This window comes from Cydia strobilella, chromosome 7 (assembly GCF_947568885.1).
Source record: "Cydia strobilella chromosome 7, ilCydStro3.1, whole genome shotgun sequence".
NCBI lineage: Eukaryota > Metazoa > Arthropoda > Insecta > Lepidoptera > Tortricidae > Cydia > Cydia strobilella.
Window position 1 is genome coordinate 17,769,686 of NC_086047.1, and position 24,249 is coordinate 17,793,934.

Consider the following 24,249-nt stretch of genomic DNA (forward strand, 5'->3'; position numbering starts at 1 on the left):
GCTTAGTAACCGCAGCTAGAGTAAGAATAGCGCCTGGAAAAATTCTCATAGCAATCTAAATTTGAGCATATTATGCACACAAATTAGCAGGCACTTCGTTAATTATCTCAATTCCATTTCGCTTTTTACTTTCTTAAGGGATGATTTTCGAGATAAAAACTATCCTATGTCCTTCTCAGGGAGTCATCCTATCTCTATGCCAAATTTAATCTAAACCGGTTCAGCGGTTTAAGCGTGAAGAGGGAACACACAGACAGAAAGACAGATAGACCGACAGACAGACTTTCGCATTTATAATATTAGTATGGATATTAGTATGGATAGTATGGATGGATGTACAAATGCGAACTTATCGCTATAAGGGATCTCTTCCAGTCAACCTTTGAGCAATTGGGAGTGAAATAATAAATAAATCAAGATAACAAACAACATATATGGAAACAACGTTGTTTTCTTTAATAGCTCATGTTTATTTGTAACCTAAAACTTACATAAGGCAACCCCAAACCAAAAGATTAAAAAATACAAGCTAAATATCAAAATATCCTATATGATTAAAAAAAAAGAATTTAGGAAAAAGTTACATAATACATACTTAAGGGGTTGTTTGATTGCCTACCAAAATGTTAAACTGGAAATCTGTCATAGCCAGGATTTGAGTATGTAATTTACTTTTAAAATGTTCTATTGTTATTTTTACCATTTTATTTTAAATTTTTAATGAGTAATTTAAAATCCATCTGTTAAAAATCACGTTTTTATTGTCATACTTATAAGCTTGTTTCCATACTTTAGGCCCGGGGTGTACAAGAAATACTTTCGCATTTTTAATATTAGTACATGGATAGAGCACTTTTAAAATTTAGCCACCATTATCCTTGACAGATCGTTTTTATCACGAAGACGTAAGGTTCACCTATGGTTAAAAGCGTTACCATTAGAATCAAATATTACCTTAGAAGCTGGTAGAAGGTCATTCATTCAATACGTGATTGTCGTTAAACATCCGGTACTTACCTAAGTGTTAATCTGTTTGATGTTCATTAATACTCGTATTTGTAATGCTGTTAAACTACTTTTCGATCCACTTAATATACCTACATAATGTATTCATTGATTCTTTTTAAATTAAATGGCTTCAGTCCAGTTGAGTTACCATTTCGCCAGTGTCAAGGTATTAATTATAATTGTATTATTTACAACTGATTGTCAGTCAGGTAATTGTACTTTTTATAATTATAATTGTATGTCATTAATATGGGACTTGTCCTGAAATAAATATTATTCATTCATTAATTCATTAGAAGCTTTAAATACGACTAAAATTATACGGTCAGTACAAGACAGTGTACGGTGATTTTATTACCTCTATTTGTATGGCATCTCTCAAAATCGATCACACGGCTAGACAGCTTTCCCGCATAGACGCCGAGTGAACGATTTTTAAAGTTGCCATACAAGTCTTGTCACTACGATATCCGATAAAATCCCGTATACGGTATCCGGGAAAAATTAGCGCCGTGTGAACCTAGCCTAAAGCACCTAAAGCGATAGCAGGGGCCCGTTTATCAAAAGCTTGTAGCTTGTAATACAAGTGGAAGTCCCTTTCTAACAAAAGCTGTCAAAAAGGGACTTCCACTTGTATTACAAGCTACAAGCTTTTGATAAACGGGCCCCTGAACTTTACAAGTAGCACGTGGACTACCGGCCGTTGACGCCAAAATGGTGGTTAAACGCGTTTCTAGATTATTTCTCCATTCACTGCACAGCACACTACCACATTAGTTTACTGTATAATAAGCTATCGATATTACAATTTAAACAATATTAATGAGCAAATATGTATGCACTCCTCCGGGATTGCGCAAACTCGGATTAGTTACACGCATTTAGGACCAAATTAAGGTACTAAACGATTACCAGCTTACTGGTAATTATTGTAATTAATTCTTTGAAAAAATCTAATTTGATTAATTGGCCTATTTAATAGAAATAGTTGACTTGTATGTATGACTCACTAATTACCTATACGATTTTATTTTTATACGCCTCATCAAGATACAATAGCAAAACGCAAAGCAACTGATTGACAATACAATAGGAATATTGAGTTAAAAACCGGACAAGTGCGAGTCGGACTCGCGCACCGAGGGTTCCGTACTTTTTAGTATTTGTTGTAGCGGCAACAGATATACACCATCTGTAAAAATGTTAACTGTCTAGCTATCACGGTTCATGAGATACAGCCTGGTGACAGACAGACAGACGGACAGACGGACAGCGAAGTCTTAGTAATAGGGTCCCGTTTTTACCCTTTGGGTACGGAACCCTAAAAACTAAATCAGCTTTTTTCGAACTGATCTCTTTGACAGTTCGAAAAAAGCTGATTTAGTTTTATAGGCACTATGCAAATAGACGGGTCGGACCAAGTTAACTTTGCACAGGATTTGCAATGACAAAGTGTGAAAGTGTCACCTTAAGTGTCACACGAACCTAGCCGCAGCCATACAATCGAAGCTACGCTCTCATTTTAAAAATAAATTCAGAAATCACATGAAATTTTACTTACCTAATGTTCAAGTCTTTCATATTTGGTAATACTATTTCAGAAAGTAACATAAATATATATCTAATAAATATGTCTGGTATTAATTTTCGTTGCTTTGTAATAAGTACAAATAAATCAGGGTGAGTCATAGACATAGTATATACAAGTAGTAATAGACATGAAACCGAGCGACCAGGGGTTAGAGAAAAACATATTCATGTATTGACAGTTTCATGTATGGCCGCATAATCTTTTTCTCTTTCACTCTTATAAATTTCGGTATTTCGCCATCGCCTCCTTGCTATTATGCCATAACCCGACCATGAAAAAATGTTCGGTCGGTGATAAAGACAAAGCATGGCACTATTTTCTCTTTCCTCTTATAGAAATCGCAATAAGACTATCTTTCTCTATCGAGTGTCAGCCCCTTGGGGTGAGTAGAAGTGAAGGGACTGGTTGCCCTAAAAAAGTAAACATCTGTTATCGTGACGCGCGTCACGACCTCACGACGCGTGCTGAGTGGCATCCTTCTTAGCATGGAGACTATATAAAGGAGCCAAATCTCTATGTATGAAAAGTGTCCATCAAAAAACAGTAATTAGGCGGCGCCACCACACTCCGAAATACTACCAAAAACAACCTACGTAATTTGATCGGGTTATTTGTTGCCTTATATGGTTCATGTTATACTCATGTCCCAGAGCCTAACTAGCGCCACCGGAAAGATTAGGAACTATTATTTAAAGGTGAAAGCGGTCACTTTTGCAACAATTTTGCCTTAAGAGATTGGCATCCTTTCTATACCATCCATACTTCTTAGATTTATTGTTTTATTGTTAAAATGTAAACAGTGTAATAATACCCCAAATAAATATTTACATCTTCATTTAATTTTTTCACTACATAGTTGAAAAAAATGTCTCTTGAGTCTTTATATGAGTGTTTTGTAACACTTCTACACGCTCTATATTTTAGTGAAGTACCGACTATTGATTTGGCCGACTAGCCGACTAATCGGCGCTCCGATGGCCGATTAGTCGGCCGACTAGTCGGCTAGTCGGCCAAATTCATAAATCATTATTTGTCTTTAAAGTTTACATTCAGATGGTCACTGCAGCAGCTATGTCTAAGTTAGGATGCATTTGTAAAACAATTTTCTTGTTCCTTTCGTCGTTTTAGCTTTTTGCGCGTAATTTTAATGCATTCTATTTCACATTTTAAGCAATTAAATGACAATTTAACCAAGGAAATGCATATGCTACAAGATATTACGGCATCAAATATTCGAATAAAAAATATTTCCTTCAAAGACAAGCTTTATGCATAAATAAGCCAATTGCCATTTGAGTATTTTGAGCAAAATAGACTTTCCTTAAGAGACCCGCGCGCCTCAAATAATAAAAATTACATAGGCACTGTATTAAAACGTTTGTAATTGCAACCAACTACATAATATTGAATGGACTGCGACGACATACATACTTTTTTCATATTTCGGCAATACCTCTTTTTTGTGAGTCACATCACATTGTTTATTTGTAACATTTTATCTTTTATTTAATATTTTACTTCATAAGTTGTTATTTTAAGTTGAAGATATTTTCGTGAAAGCATTTTGTTTTATCTCTTTGTATAAAGTACTGTGTCTTTTTCTTTAAGAAACAAATAAATCTATCTATTTACTACATATGAATTTAATATAATAATATGAATAAAAATATTCGTATGCACCCTTAACAGGTATAAAGTATAATTAATTTCATTGAATAAAATGGAAATTTTATCAAATGTATTTGCTGTTTATTTAGTTTATGTCCTGTTTTTCTGTAACTAATAAAAGGCCGACTAATCGGCCATTTTGGCCGACTAGTCGCCGACTAATCGCCGACTACAAATGTGGCCGGATAGTCGGCTTTCCCGACTAGTCGGCGACTAGTCGGTACATCCCTACTATATTTTCTTTTTTTTAACAATTTATTTATTATATTAGATTAAATAAGACAGGGTTCTTCATCAATACTAAAAACCAACTAAACTTTAATATTAATTTAAAACCAGTAAGTAAACCTAAAAACTGTCACCTGGTCCAAACGTGCCAAAAATGCACATCACATAATGCACATTTTCTTTTTATATCAAATTTTTTACCACGAAAACTAGTACCAGACATATTTTTATACATTTATGTTCATGCCACGTAGTTTCATATAATTTAACAACATCGTTTTGAAATGAAAGCGTAACTTTAATTGTATGGGAGCGGCTTTTTGGTGGCGAAATAATGTATTATAATTTTAGTACTACATGCCTTAATGCAGTTGTTCTGCAATGTGTAATTTCTGTAACTCGCCAAAACATGAACAGTGAAATCTAAATGATTTCATTCGTCCAGGTTTCACTGTTCACCGGCGACCAGTATTACCATAAGGACCGACAGTTTTATAGACGGAGCTCTAATACTGTATCTGGCAATTTCCTTGATAAAATGAGTGACGGAAAGACTGGCAGTCTTGATAAAATGAGTGACGGAATGAGCGGCAGTCTTGATAAAATGAGTGACGGAATGACCGGCAGTCCTGATAAAATGAGTGACGGAATGAGCGGCAGTCTTGATAAAATGAATGACGGAATGACCGGCAGTCTTGATAAAATGAGTGACGGAATGAGCGGCAGTCATACAGCGGCGAACGTCACTCATTTTTTAACGAGAAAATTGACAGATACAGCGGCCACAACAACGCCACAGTAATGCTGCTTGACATTCGGACGGCACCTCGAACGTTGTCTGTGTAAAATAGTGTTTAATATTAATAAAAAGCGAATTTTAGGTTCTTTCAATTTTTATTTAGTTGTTTTTGTTTAGCTGGTACACTTGGTATATGAAAATAGAGCTAAATAGCTTGGGAGTCATCTCATTATATAGATTTAGTTTCATCAGACCTGCCTAGTTCATTTAAAGATGTTACAAAACTGTGACTAAGTCTCCTAATATCTAGACCTTTTTTGCTACCGTTACTTTCATTTTTGACATATGATTTAATATAAAAGTCTCGGAAAAGGTATATCATTAATCCCAAATTGAAGAAAATAGTTATTAGCAGAACGAAAGAGGTCTTGCAATTGGAAACGAAGGTGCTGGTAAAAGCATGTAAGGTAATACATGCAAATTGTATCTGAAACAAGACGAAAATTAAAATTATTACCACAGAATCATATTTTATTTTAATATTAAATTATACATTTCAATCACTCGATAAAGTTTTTGTAGTTAAATACCTCCTCATCATAGCCGCGCTTTCCTGGTGGCACCCTAATGGAGTAAGGAGTTTTTCGCCACCTGGACCACTTTTTAAGCAAGGAACTGTCATCTGACCTTGCAACCTATACCTAAATATTTAGGTTTTTGGAAGGAAACTAAGTCTCATTTGTAGTAGTACTCATTAAAAAAACAAGTCATTTTCTATCAAGTATGTATGTATGTATGTATGAGCGAGAATGATACCTATGATGCGTTAGAAGCATAATGACAAGAATTGACAATTTGGCTTTAGACAGAATCGAAATACAGTAGCAGCTATTACTGAATTGGCCCTAGACGTTATGAACAATCTTAACCAAAATTATAAATGTGCGGGTATCTTTTGCGATCTAAGTAAAGCTTTTGACTGTGTCAACCACAAAATATTAATTGACAAGTTGCAATATTACGGAATCCGTGGACCAACTCTAAAATTACTGACATCTTACTTAACGGATAGAACCCAGTTTGTTCAAATAGTTAATGTAGATAATTCCGGTTGTGTTAGTTATGTTAATTCTACTAAGACAGCAATTGACTGTGGAGTCCCCCAAGGATCTGTCTTAGGGCCTTTACTATTTATTATTTTTATCAATGACTTGCAATCCAATATAACTCATGGTACACCTTATCTTTACGCAGATGACACAAGTATAATAATAGGTAATGAAAATATGAATTTACTTGAAACTCAAATTTTAAAATAAATTTAGACAAAACGGTATATTTTCCTTTTCTCAGACACACAAATAGCATACCGTATGATCTGCCTCTACCAGTAGCAAAAGCCGATAATGTTAAGTTCTTAGGTATACATTTAGACACACAATTGCGCTGGTCCACTCATATAAAACTTCTAAGAAAAAATTGGCCTCCGCCTGTTACACCCTGAAAAGCCTCTCTAAAATATTTAGCTCATCTGCACTTAAAACAGTTTATTTTGCATATTTTGAAAGCCAAATGCGAAATGGCCTTGAGGTCTGGGGTAACAGTGTCCATGTGAAACCTGTTTTGATTTTACAAAAAAAGGCTGTGAGATATGTTGATAAGGCGAAGCCACTTGAACATTGCCGTCCTCTATTTGTGAAGCATAAAATATTAGTGATATCGCTTTACATATACTTAGTCTGTATTTTTGTTTATAAAATAAGACCCGACTTGCATGTAAAAACAAAAATAGACACCCTAGATTAAGACATAAATTTGACATACAATTACCAGAATCTAAAAATTATTCACATTTTAAAAATCTGGAACACATGGGAATTAAAATTTATATTTTTTTAAATGAGGACATTAGGCAATGTGATAATGATAATATTATTGACTTTTCCAAGAAATTAAAATCATTACTACTAATAAGACAATTTTATAATCTGAATGAATATTTTGATAACTTGACATTTTAATTGTAATTAGATTATTTAGATTATTATTTTAAGTTAGTCTAAGATTTTGCATGCCATATAATATTGTGGTAGACCATACATGCATGTAACACTTAATAGCTATACTATGTACCTATAACATCCCAATGACATGTAACCATAACAACTGTGTATGTTCAAGCGAAATAAATAAATTGAATTGAATTGAATTAAATTTCAGATGTAGGCCACAAGATGGCAGATTCTACAAAGCGCATGGGAGCGTGCGTTTACCTACTGTAGGGGGCAACACCTGCTGCTTGTAGGTTGTTTAGTGTTTGAGTTATTAATTCAGTTCGCTAAGTATTATAGTATAACGACCTACATAGTTACTTTAAAAAAAACCGGCCAAGTGCGAGTCGGACTCGCGCACGGAGGGTTCCGTACCGAAAAAAACGACAAAAAAATCACGTTTGTAGTATGGGAGCCCCATTTAAATATTTATATTATTCTGTTTTTAGTATTTGTTGTTAAAGCTACAACAGAAATACATCATCTGTGAAAATTTCAACTGTCTATCTATCACGGTTCATGAGATACAGCCTGGTGACAGACAGACAGACGGAGGGACAGACGGACAAACGGACAGCGGAGTCTTAGTAATAGAGGGTCCCGTTTTTACCCTTTGGGTATGGAACCCTAAAAACAACGATTTTGTGATAAAATACTCACCAACTGAAACGACGTAATATACTTCTTCCACCACAAATACTTCGTCATACTAGGATACGCCGACAACCCATAATATCCATACATGATAACATGTACGAAAGAGTTCAGCGTCCCTAAGAATATAAGGACATCCGTAGGATTATATTTCAAAGCGAACCACGTAGAAATCACCATGAGGGAATGGTGGTATACGTGTAAGAAGGAGACTTGATTCATCTTCTTTCGTAGTACGAATAATACAGTGTCGAACAGTTCGGATATCTTTGCTAGAAAGTATATGTAGACGCCGCGCACCATCTGAAATTGTGTAAACGAGACGAGATCTTGTTGAGACGAATCAAGCTAGCCGTAACACGAAGTGGTTTAGTTACATGGTTGATTGATACCGGTGATCACCTTCCGGCTTCATCATCAGACCCTGAGTATTATCTAGTGTCAAAGATAAAGACTAGTCAAGTCAAGTGTCAAAGATTAAAACGAATCAAACGAGAATAATCATGTTACTACATGGTTGATTGGTACCCGTGACCACCGTCATCATCATCATAAGGCTTCATCATCAGATCCTGAGTACCAGCTCGTTTCTAAACCCTCGTTGGTATAAATTAATTAAACAAAGGGGTTATATTATATAGCTAAAATAGTTTCACTACACAACCTATACCTAATGAAATAACGAAACGTGTAAACAAGTGAGTGGGTATAATTTCTTTCTAGTAGGAAATAATTCTTCATCATCATCATCATTTCAGCCGATAGACGTCCGGCCGGCGGATCTGATGGCCGGTGGGGCCGGAAGGTTCTGGAGTGGCGTCCGCGTACCGGAAGACGAACTGCCGGTAGGCCTCCAACGAGATGGAAAATCATTTTTAATTATAATTAATTACACATTACATTTGCACTGGATTTAGTATTTTCGTACAAAATAAGATTTATTAGTTAGGATTTTAAAATTTGATTACAGATTGTGTTGGTATGGTTGTTTTCAATAAGCTTCACGAAGGATTAATATTGTTCCATCATAGTAGTGCGAGCGAGTGGGAAGGAAATTCACAGTTGGTTGTAAAGTTGGCAACTCACTCATAATATGCAATAAGTGAAAGACAATCAAGGTGAAAAAAGACAACCAATCCTCACTATACATAGTAATGACAATCATCATCATGTAGGTAGGTAGGATATCTTTTTATTGTAATTTGAATATAGTGTTATAAGTGGATACTTAATAAAAATCGTATCATTTATAATGCTTAATTTATGCGTCTATTATGTCTCGAATGATGGGAGCTTTTATTATTCAGTATTCACGTTGTTTAAAAAAAACTGAAATAGAAGAAATAACCCCAGTTACATTTATCTCAGTCGACCTTACGAATAATGTTATTAGGCCTAAGTTATTAGGCTAAAATCATAGACATATGTCTAGCATACGGGCCGATACATTGGAGTCAAAATCGCATTTAGTTACACCAGCGCGCTCAGTCGTGTGGCGAACTGCGCAGTGGAAAAGCGTCACCATTGGTGTAAACAAAGTATAAGCGTATGCATATAATTCCGACCGAACACTAATGTATGTCTTTGGCTAATATACTGATTAACTTACATACGGTTGAGATTCTTTCTCTTCTATCGCACAACGCGAGATCACCAGTCCTTCTTTGCTCAATATATATGTACCCTGTGAATAAATATTTTATTTATTGTAATGTATAGGAAATCCTTTGTAATAGAGAGGCAGAGCATAAATAATAATTAAATTATTCGAAATAAAATTATTTATTTGAATTGAGATGAATTACGCTTGTAGCGCCCAAACCACAATGTTTGCATCCTGAAACTTATTTATTTTGGTAAAACAAGAAAAATATATGTTAGTATTCAATATATTTTCAATGTGTAGCTGTAAGTTCTTTTTAAAGTTCTGTAGTCAACTAGGATTAGGAACCCTTATAGTTTCGCCATGTCTGTCTGTCCGAGGCTTTGCTCCGTGATCGTTAGTGCTAGAAAGCTGCAATTTGGCACGGATATAATAAATCAATAAATCCAACAGTCGTGCAAAAAAAAAAATTAACGTACGTGAAAGTGGGGGTGTAATTTTTTTTCGCTTCGACCCTATAGTGTGGGGGATCGTTGGATAGGCCTTTCAAAACGAATGTCTTTAACAAACATGTGTTTAAAAAATAAATATTTTCGGAAATAATCGATCCGAATGAAAAAAAATTGTGTCTTCCCCCCTTTAACTTTTGAAAAAAAATCGTAGAAATAGAGCTTAAGAAAGACATTAATTGGAAACTACAGCGAACGTGATCAGTTTAATCGTTTTTAAGTTATTGCAAAAAGTCCCCTTCATAGTAAAAAGACGTACCTACAGCCACAGCTATTTATAACAACATTAAACGGGTTTTAAAAGTTTGGCATTATTCATGTAAATAAAGTGAACCACTTACCACGTAAACAATGTAACAAGACAGTCCAACTTGAAATAAATTGTATAAGGCTAAAGTGTTGTTCAGTTTGTAAGCTGGTCTTGTGGTCATGTAGGCAGGGCCCCATTTGAGTACAAAAGTGATGTAAACAAGCCATATCGCGAATAGTGCCCACGGTGTGCTCATTAAGAACCAGTCGTCTACGTAGTCCACTGAAAAAACAACATTAAAGCATGTGCCAGACGGCAGACAACCACAGTTTCTGCAAAATGACCTTGGTAGAAGCGAATGGTTTACAACAAGCGGCTAGACGATTTTTAACAACTGCTTCTGCCATTGGTTGGCAGAGCACGCCTGTCTACCAAGGGCGTTTAAAGGTCATGCAGAATTTGGTTTCAACCTCTTGGCTTAAAACCACTGTTTTTCTACCAAGGTCATGTTGCAGAAACTGTGGTTGTCTGCCGTCTGGCACATGCTTTAGTGTATTATGTACATGATTTTATGTATTTAATAGTAGATTGTGTCACAAGGGAGCTAAGTAAATGACATATTTACGCCGAAGGCGTTATTGAATCCTAAAAGTAGCGAGGAATTCTAAAATATAATCCTGAGCGTAGTCAGGGATTCAAGTGTTAATGCCCAAGGTGGAAATAATTGATTTGATTTCCACATCACCTATGAGAAAATTATTATGTTACAAAATATTATTTAGGCTAAAAAATACTAAGAAAAAAAACTAGGGTCCTAGAACAGAAAAGTGCCAATATGATTCCTCCTAGCAGGGAAGAAAAGTGCCACTTTGATCCCTCCTAGCAGAGAAGAAAACGGTTACTTTTAATAAGTTACATATAATATAATTAATAGTATCACTAACATAGGTTAAATATTTTAGTAATAAGCTACTAATACATTTTATGGTAATAAAATTTATATTCCGAAATAAATGATTATTTAATTTAATTTAAGTTTGATCCATCCCAGCAGGAAAGAAGAAGCCCTTTTCCGAATAGGTGATGTGGAAAGATATTTTTAATTATAAAATTTGTTTTAGATTTTAATTTGACTGGTTTGCTTATTGTTATCAAAAAATAAACGAGTTTTTTTAGTGCAATCTAAAAACAAAGTTACATTATTCCTGAAAATGCAAATCGTTTCCAAACAAGGTTTTAATAACGAACACAACATTTTATGAAATAGGGTATATAGTTTTTTTTAATATTTTAATCAATAATACCTAATAATACTTGAAACGAAAAAAAAAACAACCCTTTATAGGACCACATTTAAAAAAAACGGTTCTACATTAAGACGAGAATTCAAACAAATATTTTAGTGGACATTTTCGCCTTTCAACATCTAATTATACCTACTCTACGAGAATAAAGGGTTAAACTATGTTTATATGCATAAGCGGTCGTCCAATTTTCAAAAAGTTTTTCATACGAAACTTGCTTTTGCTCTATTTCGTTTGTTTTATAAACTGGAGCCAGATTTCTTTGGACGTACCAAAGGCTCGGGACCGGTTTTTTCTTCATACAAAAAATACCGGTATTATTACGTTCTTTTTCGTTCTTTGGTTTATTATTTCATTTTTAATGGAACTATCTAATAATACGAAGTTACCTAAATACATGATTTAGTCCTACGTAAAGAGCATAAAATAATTATAAATATTGGGCTATTTCGGGTTTTTCAAAAAAACCGGTTAGGTGCCTATGTTTCGCTTCGAGAAATTTCTAGAAAAGTCTATTTAGGTACTTTACTACATATTAATCTTCGCTTACCAGCTCCTTTAAACCAATTCATGTTATTGTATATGTGTAACACAATTTTCAGTGTTTTTTAACACATAACACTATTTTCAAGTTGTCTTAAAAACTTGATCTGGGCACCACCACCGCACGGCGCTTTTTACGCCCGAATGCCAAATAAATTACATATTTTTTTAATTAAGTAGGTAATAAATATCTGCGTGTATGGAGAGCGTGGGTGTGTGCTGTATTGATATGCGCATTTAAAACTGAAGTGAGTTGACCCCTTGTTTAATAATTAATTAGGCTAACAGGCCAATTCGAACGTAGGTACACTGATGTCAGAATGATATTTAAAGTTTACTAATTTATTTAGTTAAAGTGTATTTTGCTCGTACTCGTCCATAGATGTTCAAATTCAAAAATTCAAAAAATTCAAAGTTATTTATTTTATAAAAACATACATAGGTATATATTTATGATACAGGGGATGGAGCCACCCGGTAAGCAAATAAATGCCTGTGTTGGGAGACACCGCTCTTCCCTAGGTTAAAATTATAAGGTTTAGAAATATACTTGTCCAAAACCCTTTATCATAAAAAAAAAAGTAATTACTACATAGACCATGCTTAGAAAATTAGACATATTATTTACAATTGTCAACACGGTGTGTGTGTGTGTGTGTATGTGAGTGTGTGTGTGTGTGTGTGTGTGTTTGCGTGTGTGTGTGTTTGCGTGGTGCTTCTTAGTATGGCGATCGTAACATATTCTCCGTGGCCTCATACAATTTCGTTTTTAGCCACTTGGTTATGAGCGATTGACACTCATGATATGGTTTTGAGTGAATGTCAAGTTCCCTCTTGATTTTATTGTAGAAGATGAAGATTTTGCATTAAACTGCGAACTTGCAAAGTTGTGCGTGTGTGAGTCTACGTTTACTATTTTTCTTTTACTTTTATATGAAGGATTGTACACAATAACAATTTCCTGACTGAAAGGAGATCACTGATCTGATATAATAGCTCGGTAGAAAATAACCTTTTTGTATTTATCAAAGCACGTTGACAACGTTCACAAACGACTTTTTGCTGCATTTCCCCAGATCGGTATGCAGTAGACTAGGACAAACTGTACCAGGGATACATAGATTTCGTTTAATATATTGCGAGAGTTTGATTGTATGCTGTTTTCTGGTACAATGTGTCTCAGTGCCATAAATATCCAGAACAGTTTCCTAACCCTAGCAATGACCTGGTCAAGGTGAGAGTACCAGTTTAAGTGCTTGTCTACATTTACCCCTAAATATTTAATTTCAGTGACCTTTTCAATGGTTGGGCAGGTACAGAACGCAGGAGAGTCAGATAGCTGGCACGAATGAATTTTAAAATTCATCTGAAAATTAGGCTGACTGAGTTTGGTAATGCTGAAGCACATGACATGTATTTTGTCTTGTCAGTGTTTAAAGTCAATAAATTTATTTTAAGCCATTTTGATATCTGTACCATTCCCAACTCTGCACTGATTTTCACCTCCCCCCACGAATTGCCAGTAAAAACAATGGCGGTGTCGTCGGCATATGAGAAAATATTTGCATTTGGGATAGTCATATCGCAGAGGTCGTTAATATAGACCAAAAACAAAGTTGGACCCAATACGCTTCCCTGAGGTACTCCATATAATACGTCCTCATCCGCACTTACATAATCACCCAGTTTAACTCGTTGCTTTCTACCCCAGAGGTAATCCTTAAAAAGCAAAAGACACCCCCTTATACCTTTCTTTTCTAACTTATGCAAAAGAATGGGAAGAGAGACCGTATCGAAAGCCTTTTTTAGGTCTAATAACACAGCTAAACTCTTTTCGTTGTTGTCAAGATGTTCTACAACTAATGTGCTAAGAGAAGTTATTGCGTCTCAGATATAATGGCGTGGAACTAAATAACATAATTCAAATATCAATCTGAAGGTACCTTATCTACTTTCGAATTGGCCTATTGGAGCGATAGTCCTTCCTAGACATACTCGTAAGTATATACAGACGTACCTATATTCTTGATAAAAAATAGTTTAGTATAGGTCAGTACCTACATTGTCACTGATGAATTCTTAATATAACTTGGGACTCCAGTGCCGTTAAGAAGGAACATTCTTACGGTAGTTGTCGCTATGAGCCTCCCTAAGGCGTAGATAAGTGCCGTACAGATAAAAGGAAGGAATGAAAATATTCGCACGTTTTTGGTATGCTTTGGTAGCTCAGTTAGTTAGTTCAGTTTAAATATACTTTATTCATGTAGGCCTAGCAATAAGCACTTATGAATGGTGAATAATATGTACATATATATTATCTTAAGCTAATTACCAAAGCAATTATTTATTCATGTTAATATTATTCCATAATTATATTGAATTATTCTACAGATCAGAAATATGTATAACGGGGAGTGCTCCGATGAATTGTTCGGAGTAATCCCTGCCGCTTCTTTTCGCCATCGTCCTACGCGACAACATTACCATCAAAATATTTATCAGTACGGTTTTTACTCACTATACGTACTGATAAATATTTTGAAATATGTCTCACGATAGTTTAAGTGCGAACATTACCATCCTCACCACTTACATGGTTGGCAGTCCAGAAACTTCCTGCCTCGCACAGCTAAACTGTGGAATGAACTGTCGCTTGCGGTATTTCCGGCCCAATACGACCTTCAAACCTTCAAGAAAAGAGCGTACTCCCATACTAAAGGCCGGCAACGCACTTACAACCCCTCTGGTGTTGCGGGTGTCCATGGGCGGCGGTAATCGCTTATCATCAGGTGATCCGTCTGCTCGTTTGCCTCCTAAATCATAAAAAAAAGATCGTCAAACATAAAAACAATACACTCCTTTTATTTTTGGGCAGTCGTGTAAAAAAAATGTATAAAAATCTACAATCTAATGTATAAGTAATCGTAGTAGTCTAGAATGTTTCTAGAATAAAACCTAAATGTCCAAAAATAACACAACAACAGAATTTAAATGCATACATTGAATCATCCATTTCCTCATTGTTAATCAAATATACCTAATAAATAATTAATCGTTTCGAATTATAATTACCTACGTTGTTTTATTATTCATTTAGTCTTGTGTGGTATAATAAGCTTTAGAAATATGTTTACGCTTTACATAATTCTTAAATTTATTAATTGATAATTCAGTAATATGGTTTGGAAGTTTACTATAAAATCTTACACAATTACCCGTGAATGTTTTTTTAATTTTATGGAGCCGAGTAAAGAGGGCACTGCGAGCTAATGTGTATTTCTAGTATTTATATATGAATGTCACAACTTTTCCTAAAATTGACAATATTTTACGTACAGTCGCCATCAGATATATCGGAGCAGCCGAGGTGCTTTTTTTTATGATGAATAGGCAGGCGTTTGACCACGATCCCACCTGATGGTAAGTGATGATGTGGTCTACGGTGGAGCACGCTTACCTATGAGATACCTATTAACTCTTGCCTTGAAGAGCCCCAAATTGTACTCATGCGGAAACACAGACTCGGGCAGGGCGTTCCACTCCTTGGCAGTTCGCATAAGAAATGTGGAAGCAAATATTTACAATTTCACAAATATCTAAACACGCCTCTATTGTCAAGGCGCTAGAGTGCGTGTTCAGATATTTTTGAGCACCACAGCCGCTCCGATATATCTAATGGCGACTGTGCATACAGAATATTCATGTTGCAAAAGGTTTGACTGGCAATTATTTTTTTGTACGGTAGGGTTAAAATAGATGCCGTTACTTTCGTCATTTTACTTTTACAGAATAAACCTTAGGTACTAAGTAAAATAGCACAGCAAGAATTATCCAAAATTTACAGCATCATAAACCAAAAACAATGGCCGGTGGCTTCGTTAATACCCATAAAATTTGACAGTGCCTGATAAGCCTCCGATTAGGCCCTGTCCGGGATCGAACGCGTGGCTGCGCCGAGCCGGGCTAGCCACTCGTGAATTATGGACAGCGAAAATTTGCTCGACATTGTTTTGGAGAATTTGTACGTTCCGCCGCCAAAAACTCGCTCCCATACAATCGAGTGATTTGTATGTAAGTAAGTAAACACTTTATTGTACGAAAAAGAAATGAATCAAGGTTACATCAGATAAAAGTAGTACAAAGGCGAACTTATCCCTATAAGAAATCTCTTCCAGTTAACCTATTATGTAAAACTGCTCCTCACTCTAAATTCTTTATATTACAATTTCTAGCCATGAAAACTAGTACCAGACATAGATATATGTTATTTGAACGTTAATGTCATATACATTCTGATTCCGAAATCACCAAGCAAGTCTACTAACTCCACGTATAAGTACGTAAAATAGTAGGATTAATAACAGGACATAACACACTAAACAAACACCTACATAATATGGGTAAAACTGACAGCCCCATGTGCAGAGCGTGCATGGAAGAAGAAACGACAAAACATATTCTCCTAGACTGTAAACAGGTAGAAGTGTATAGGAGCAAATACTTAGGTAATCCATGCTCACTAAAAGAGGCAACTAGCAACCTGAAGACTTTGCTAGGCTTCGTGGAGGAGCTGGGGTGGTTAGAGTAGCGCTACCTCGTTTCACGCAAAATAGGCACATTGGATGTCGATTTGCGGAAAATGCCCAGCATAACTAACTAACTAACTAACTAACTCCACCCATAAAAGTTTAAAAATGATAATCTTACCCTTCCACAGCCCTTTCATAAACACCCTTATCAATAATAAACCTTGATCCTCATTAAAAAGTAATCATATTCTCCTCACGTCTTGCAAGCACGTTTAAAACACTTGCGTGTTACTAACAACAACAAGTACATTTAACCACTCTTATTCAGTTGTAATAAGTGTAATTTTCGTTTGGCAAAGGGATCTGAGCTTGCCAGGTAGTGTGTGTTAGGGTTTGCACAAAATTTCCATTTTCCGAGCGATTTCACACAAATTAATGCTCCGAATCCGTCCTCGGCTGGCAATTTATTACGGATTTGCATCACTGGGGCACTTTTTCCTGGTCGAATGGGTTGCATGGTCTAATAAGGTTATTATTGCCAATTAGTTAGTATTCTGTAGGTAAATACTCATACTAGGTTTCTTTTCATAAAAGCCTCATCATTAAGCTGCTACTTAGGGAAGGCCGGGTAGCGTATTTACAAAAGATAAACTATTTCAGTCACGACTCAGATTATAATAGGGGAGCTTTTGTTTATGCATATTAGTTAACAATAACTATACCGTTTCGGTAAAAAGTAGTCACTCAAATGGATTAGCATTTTGCTTACATATTTTCAAATATTATTCACGCCAAAACCTAGTCGAGTTTAGTAACGTCAGTATCGTTTGAATATGATATCTAAATTTTAATAATACTTATTTACTCAAATGGATCAGCTTTTGTCGCGATAAAATTCAAACATTTTGCTCTCACAAAACCTAATAAGAAGTACGATACGATACGATCATTTATTGATAAAAAATATTTTTACATGTCATTATGTCTTAATACTACCCTTTAGTACCCTTACGAGTACCGTTTGGTAACTAAAAATTGGTAACCGGCTTCGAAACGGGAAAAATAAATCCCGGGTTGTAACTGGTTACAAGATGGGGCTTTTGAATTACCGATTCCTTTTGTAACTGTCTACAAAATGGGTATCCAAAATTACACTAAATCAGTAGGTAGGTTAGGTTCGTTAGGTAGCTTCAAATGCCCGAAAGGCAAACCGCCCAGAAATAGGAACTTCGTCTGACTGTTTCTTAAAAAAAAAATTTACTTCACAACTTAACTTTACGCTTAATTTTACGTTAATTTTACGCTCATATTAATACGCTCCATGGCCCGCTGACAAACCTTACAATAGAAATAATCAATAATAATTAATAAATAAACTTTGCCTCCCAATTGAAGCGGAATAGGAATAAATAAAAAACAAAGTTATAGTCACGCATATTTGTTTATTTGGTATTTAGGTCTGAACTCTAGATTGTCTAGTTAAATTAATACATTAATTGACAGTTATAAGTAATGCTTACAACGAGGGGTACAAAAATAAAATATAAAAATGACTATCTATAACAGTGGTTCCCAACCTGGGTCTAGACGGTATTAACCCATGGATTTTCTAATTTTTTTCCGAGGTAAAAACGGTTGGGATCCCCTGGTTCCATTTAACTCAGACGACCTACTAACTGTAGTAATTAAGTGTACCTCAGTAGTTAAACATCTAAGTACAACATTTAGTTTCAAACTGAGCTGCCTTCTGCTAGAAAATAGCATCGTAAGTACCTTAGTAACCGTCTGAGTTAAGCAGTATCTCGTCTCTACAAAACATGCGCGCAATTTATTTCTATTTTTTCGAAGATTGAGGTAGGCAGCAATGGCGGCTAAATGCAATAGTGCCATAATTCAAAATTATTTATAATCGTTTTGTTTGAAAGTAAGATTCGTTTCCGACCGACTTTTCTTTTCAGTATTGATGCATTGATTTAATATCGGAAAAGGTGCAGTTTCGAGTTTCAAGACCGCAAGTATATTTTAAATCTAAAAGCACTGTATACTTTGTTAACACTTACACCGCCGCAAAACATAATCGTCTTACTACTTGTTATCGGGGGCCGAACTTACCCCACTTTACCTTATGAGATTATTACAGCGAAGCTCCAACAAGCTTCTAATTTTTTTGACAACTGCTAGCGGCGCAATAATCCATAACAAGGCTCTTACATAGGGCATACCGGGGTGAGTTGAAACAGAGGTAAGTTGAAACAATGTTTATTCGGTATCGTAAATCGCCTTGAGACAAGGAAACATATTGAGGAACTCGCGGACGGTGGGGCTCGGCTAAACATCGTTTTTTCGTTAAAAGTCATAGATGTAAGTTGTTTCAACTTACCTCTGTTTCAACTCACCTAGGTCTCCCTTAGTTTCTATTCCCTCATTTAATATAAGTGAACCGCGTACCAAACTTTGTTCACGGACCACTTATAGGATCAGTTCGGTGTACTGACGTGTCGTCAGGAAATTTCCAAAATTGCAAAATTTCTCATATTTCTGTGTTGGAATCGAAATTTCTCATTTCCAAAATGAAAGTTTCCTTTGTTTCCTGTGAAATTTTCCCAAAATTTTCAGAAACTTCAAAACTTTTGGAACCTTTCCGCAACCTGCACATCTATACTTCGGTGTCTGTCCGTCTGTCACTGTTTGTTTTTAATTTAAGTTCAAAAGTAAAATAAAGGACTCTATAAATTGTATTGTATTACTATTGCATTAACACGATCAATGCTTTGGTGAGTAAATTAATTCGCAAATATATTGCAAAATATAAATTAATGTAGACAAAACTCACATTAAACTTCGTTTATCAATATCGTTTCCCAATTTACAAGACACCATTTTTAAATGTTAATAAATTATTAGCAATTCAAAGTTACAGTAATGTATTATTACACACTCAAGATAATTAAAATATCACCGTTTTAGATTTCGTTTTGACAATGTGGTAAACGCAGCGTACTACGTATGCGAACAACGCGAACGCGAAGTGAAGCGATGCGGGGCGCGGGGTGAATCAATCCTTTGATACCTATAGAAGTATCGTACGTGGGCGATCTCGTTGCGAACGCGAACGCCGTGGGCCCGCCGCGCCTCGCCGCGCCGCTTCGTTTCGCGTTCGCGAGTTGTTCGCTTACGTAAAGGGGCCCACTGACTATCAGTTCGCCGGACGATATCGGCCTGTCAGTTAGAACAAAAATTTGACAGTTCCGAACAACTGACAGGCCGATATCGTCCGGCGGACTGATAGTCTGTGGGCCCCTTTTAGACGCTGCGTAAAATAAGTGGAATAGGCGCTAAATATTTATTTATCAAATATACAAAAGAAGTCAGTTTCTAAAGCGGATGTCAGCAGCTGCAGCTGCATTACTGTTGCAGCGTCGTTTTTACTGCCGCTGTATCTGTCAATTCCTTGTTAAAATTAGTGACGTTCGCCGCCGCATTATCCGCGATTACGACGTTAATTCCGTCACTCATTTTAGCAAGGAAATTTACAGATACAGCGGCGGTAATAACGACGCTGCAGTTAACATCTGAACGTAACCTTTATACAGAGAACCATTGAACCCTACTGCGCATAACAACCGTTATATTATTTGCCGTGTGCATCAAATCCGTGTTTACATCAAAATCCAAAACTGATTTTTCAATCGTTGTTATGCGTGATAGGGTAGAATTTACTACATCAGAACTGTTTATTTAGAAATATAACGTTTGAGATTTTGTTGTTTAGTTATGATAGATAGGTAAATAAACCTGGCATTTTAACTTTCAATCACATATCACCTCAACTTGAATGGAGCATTTAAGATAACTCGCGATTACCACACATGCACTCATGTACATTATAAATATGATTACAAAATGGAGATTCCAGTGAAGATGAACTGTTGCAGTATAAAATCGTGCAGGATGTATTTATCGACACAAATATCACCTATATCGTCGCTATACTTACTCAACCTCATATCTGCAACAATAATTTGATGGAAATTTCGCTTTTCTTTCATTCGGAATACGGGTGTTTTTGTCATCAAATGAGTGTTGCAGATACGAGGTTGAGTAAGTATAGCGGCGATATTTGATGACCTCGCGTTTTTAGTAAAGACTGCATAATGCGGTGTTTATGTGATTCAAAACATCAACAGACATACGTAATTGTAAAACAAGACGTCATAGTATATGAATAACTGAATGCAAATCAGACATCGTTTACCCTATTTTGATTGTTAACCATCTATATTCAAACCATTTCATTGTGTAAACACCAAATACCAGAACTATCGCACGTGTTACCAGGGTTATTACGCCATACTTGTGGTTTGATTTTTTTTTTGTTTTTCGACGATAACTTTTTATTTTCCGAACGAAAATTTATGAAATTTAGTAAAGATCTTGGGAATCTGTTCAGGACTATCCTTCCCAAATTTTACTATTCTTTGTCAACACTATAAAAAGTTATCATTGAAAGACAGAAAATTCTCATGTCCAACCACAATTATGGCGTCGTCCCACAGTGTATCGGAACAATGGCTAGAACAAAAGGGTTGCAATCACATCAAATGTTTTTCCTGTTGAAAACACTACGAAAATTATGTAAATTGAATTTATAGGGTTCTTCCTGGGAACAACCTTAAACCTTTGGAATAGCTCAATTTTCTGAAAGGAAATAGTCTTTTATTTCGAGTATAATAAGTTTTGCAGATTGTTTATTTGGTTAGAGCCTTTATATTTCACAAAAGATTTTAGATTTATGTCATAAATACGATAAGACCGATAAATATGTTATTGCTAGTTGTGGAATTAAAAAAATACAGTAATGGGTATTGACTGGAGATAGAGAGAGACTGGAGAGTAGCCCTAGAGGACGGCGGACTGCGAGTAAGCCGACATAAGACCGAAGTGATGCACTGCAACTTCAGTGGCGCCAACCTCCGCAGCACAATTTACTTAGACGGCAACCCTCTGAACGAAGTAACGAGCTTCAAATATCTTGGTTCGAACATGCAAAACGACGGATCTATAGATGCAGATATCGTTAACCGTATCAATACTGGATGGGTGAAGTGGCGTGAGCTCACGGGCGTTCTCTGCGATAAACGAATGCCAGTTCGTATTAAGGGCAAAGTTTATAAGGCAGCTGTGCGGCCGGCAATGACATACGGCTCTGAGTGTTGGCCACTCAAAAAAGAACAAGTCGCTAAACTGCATGCTGCGGAGATGAGGATGCTGAGATGGGCTGGCGGAGTATCGTTGTTGGATCATATTATTAGGAATATCCACGTTAGAGGCAGTTTCAGAGTAAGGCCAATAGAAGAAAAACTCACCGAAAATCGACTACGATGGTATGGCCACGTCATGAGGCGCCCACCAGACCACATGACGAGAAAGGTGCTAGAGATGAGTGAAAAGCCTAGGGGTCGCGGGAGGCCCAAGATAACATGGATAGGTCTTGTAAAAAAGAACCTTAAAGAAAAAAGATCACCACCAGAGACGACCCAGGACAGACGCTCCTGGCGACGCCGTATAAGGAGAGCCGACTCCAAGTAAATGGGATATATGGCTAGGAAGAAGAAGAAGAAGTATTAGTAATCGTAGATACATCCTTGTTTGGTAATATAAGGAGATGTTTTCTGTAATAAATTGAGCTACCTCAACGATTTAAGGTCCCTTGCTGGATCCAATTCATTCTTCCACACTGTATATAAACCGTACCGTTTATTTAGTCCATCTATATAAATGATTGAGAGGGAAGAATAGCTACTGACAATTGGCACTTTTTTCATACAATTTCCATTTCGGAAGAAAACGGTTTCCACTAACTAAATCTTAACAAATCACTATGATTTTGATGTCGAACGCTTCAGCATAAATAGCATAATATGTTCTAGGCATAGAGTAACTTATACTAGAGCGGTACTGTCATAGTAAATTTTGTAACCCCAGTAAATTCACTGCCATCTGTCGACACACTTTAAAACTAAAATTGAAGATTTGTAAAAATACGATAAAATGTATTTAAATATAGATAAATGATTTTTTTTATTTGCATTAATTATTTTGATGATTTTGACCCATGTTCTTTCACTGATATGCGTTAAAATTGTTAAATAACAAACGAAACCGTCAACGCCATCTATACGACTGTAGGCCAAAACTAGTAGCGCCCTCTGAACGAGAATCAAATTTTCTTGATTTTCGAGGCACGTTTTTTCCTTAGACTGTATCCATCTATTACGGAGTTATATCTATCTTTGGTTCTAGGTTTATAGGTTTCGCTTTAAAAATATTTTTGAAGTATAACTTCTTTAGGCGCGACTACAGGGTAACTCAGTTTTTTTTCTGACGGAAGTAACGCTCAGTAGTGTCACACGCACAATACGACACACGTCAAAGTGCCAACACAGTGATAAACGTCATCGTCAAAGATGTTTTACTACAATCGCACGTAAAGATTACACGCACACTTTTATTTAATGCAAATTTAGAAATAGGAATACCTTTATAAAAAAAATTCATTGTGTCAATAACGTACTGAAAAATCATGGAAAATGGAAAATATTTAGAAGTGGAAAAACATTTTCTCTTTTTGTATGAACGAGTACGTGGTATTCTTCCCTCTTAATATGTAGTAGCTATTTTTCGAGTATGACTGATACGTCACGAACAGAAGGCCTACCGCGAACCACGATCGACATGTTGCCTCTCCGTCGCACTTGTAAAATTTACGTAAGTGTGACAGGGAGGCAACACGTCGAACGCGGTCCGCGGTAGGCACTCAGGTATACCTCTCGCGTAACATGGTCCCTATGGCAGTTCCGTAAAGGATTTTGGTTGGGCTTAATTAAAAAAAAAAATTGAATAAATATATTTTGTACCATATTTTTTATTACTTTATACATTTCTAAATAATAATGCGCTAAATTTACAAAAAAAACTACATACATGTAACGTGGCAAAGCTACTCCATATAAAAATTAACTATCACAGAATAAATAATAGTATTTGGTACAGAAGGTTCACTCACTAACAAAACGCGTCTATTACGACAGATAGGACCGCTAGGTGGCGCAAGCGCGAGCAGGCGTCCGTTCCGTAGCGGTGCGCGGCAACTACTAGTCTACTATGGCTAGACACCAAAATTGGTGTTGGCCGCATGTACTTGTAACGACGTGACGAAATCACGAAGGGAGCCACGCCTCATAGGGACCATCATACGAAGAGAGAGGCATACGTCAATATTATGCCGAGACCCTATATAAGTAGACAAAAGTGACAGTTACGTAGCTGACATATTATGGCAAAAATGTATAATCATGACATGACAGCCATGTCGCTTGTAACTTTGCGCCGCTTTGGTTTTAGTGTCAATAGTTAGTTTAAACCGTAAATGTATTATCTATTTAGCTATAACTATAACAGTAGCTACTATCAGTCTGGTGTCAACAACATTAAATCTACCTATTTACTTATATATTATTTACATACTCTATATTAACATTTAGAAGTTTTTGGAGCTATAAATATCTGTGT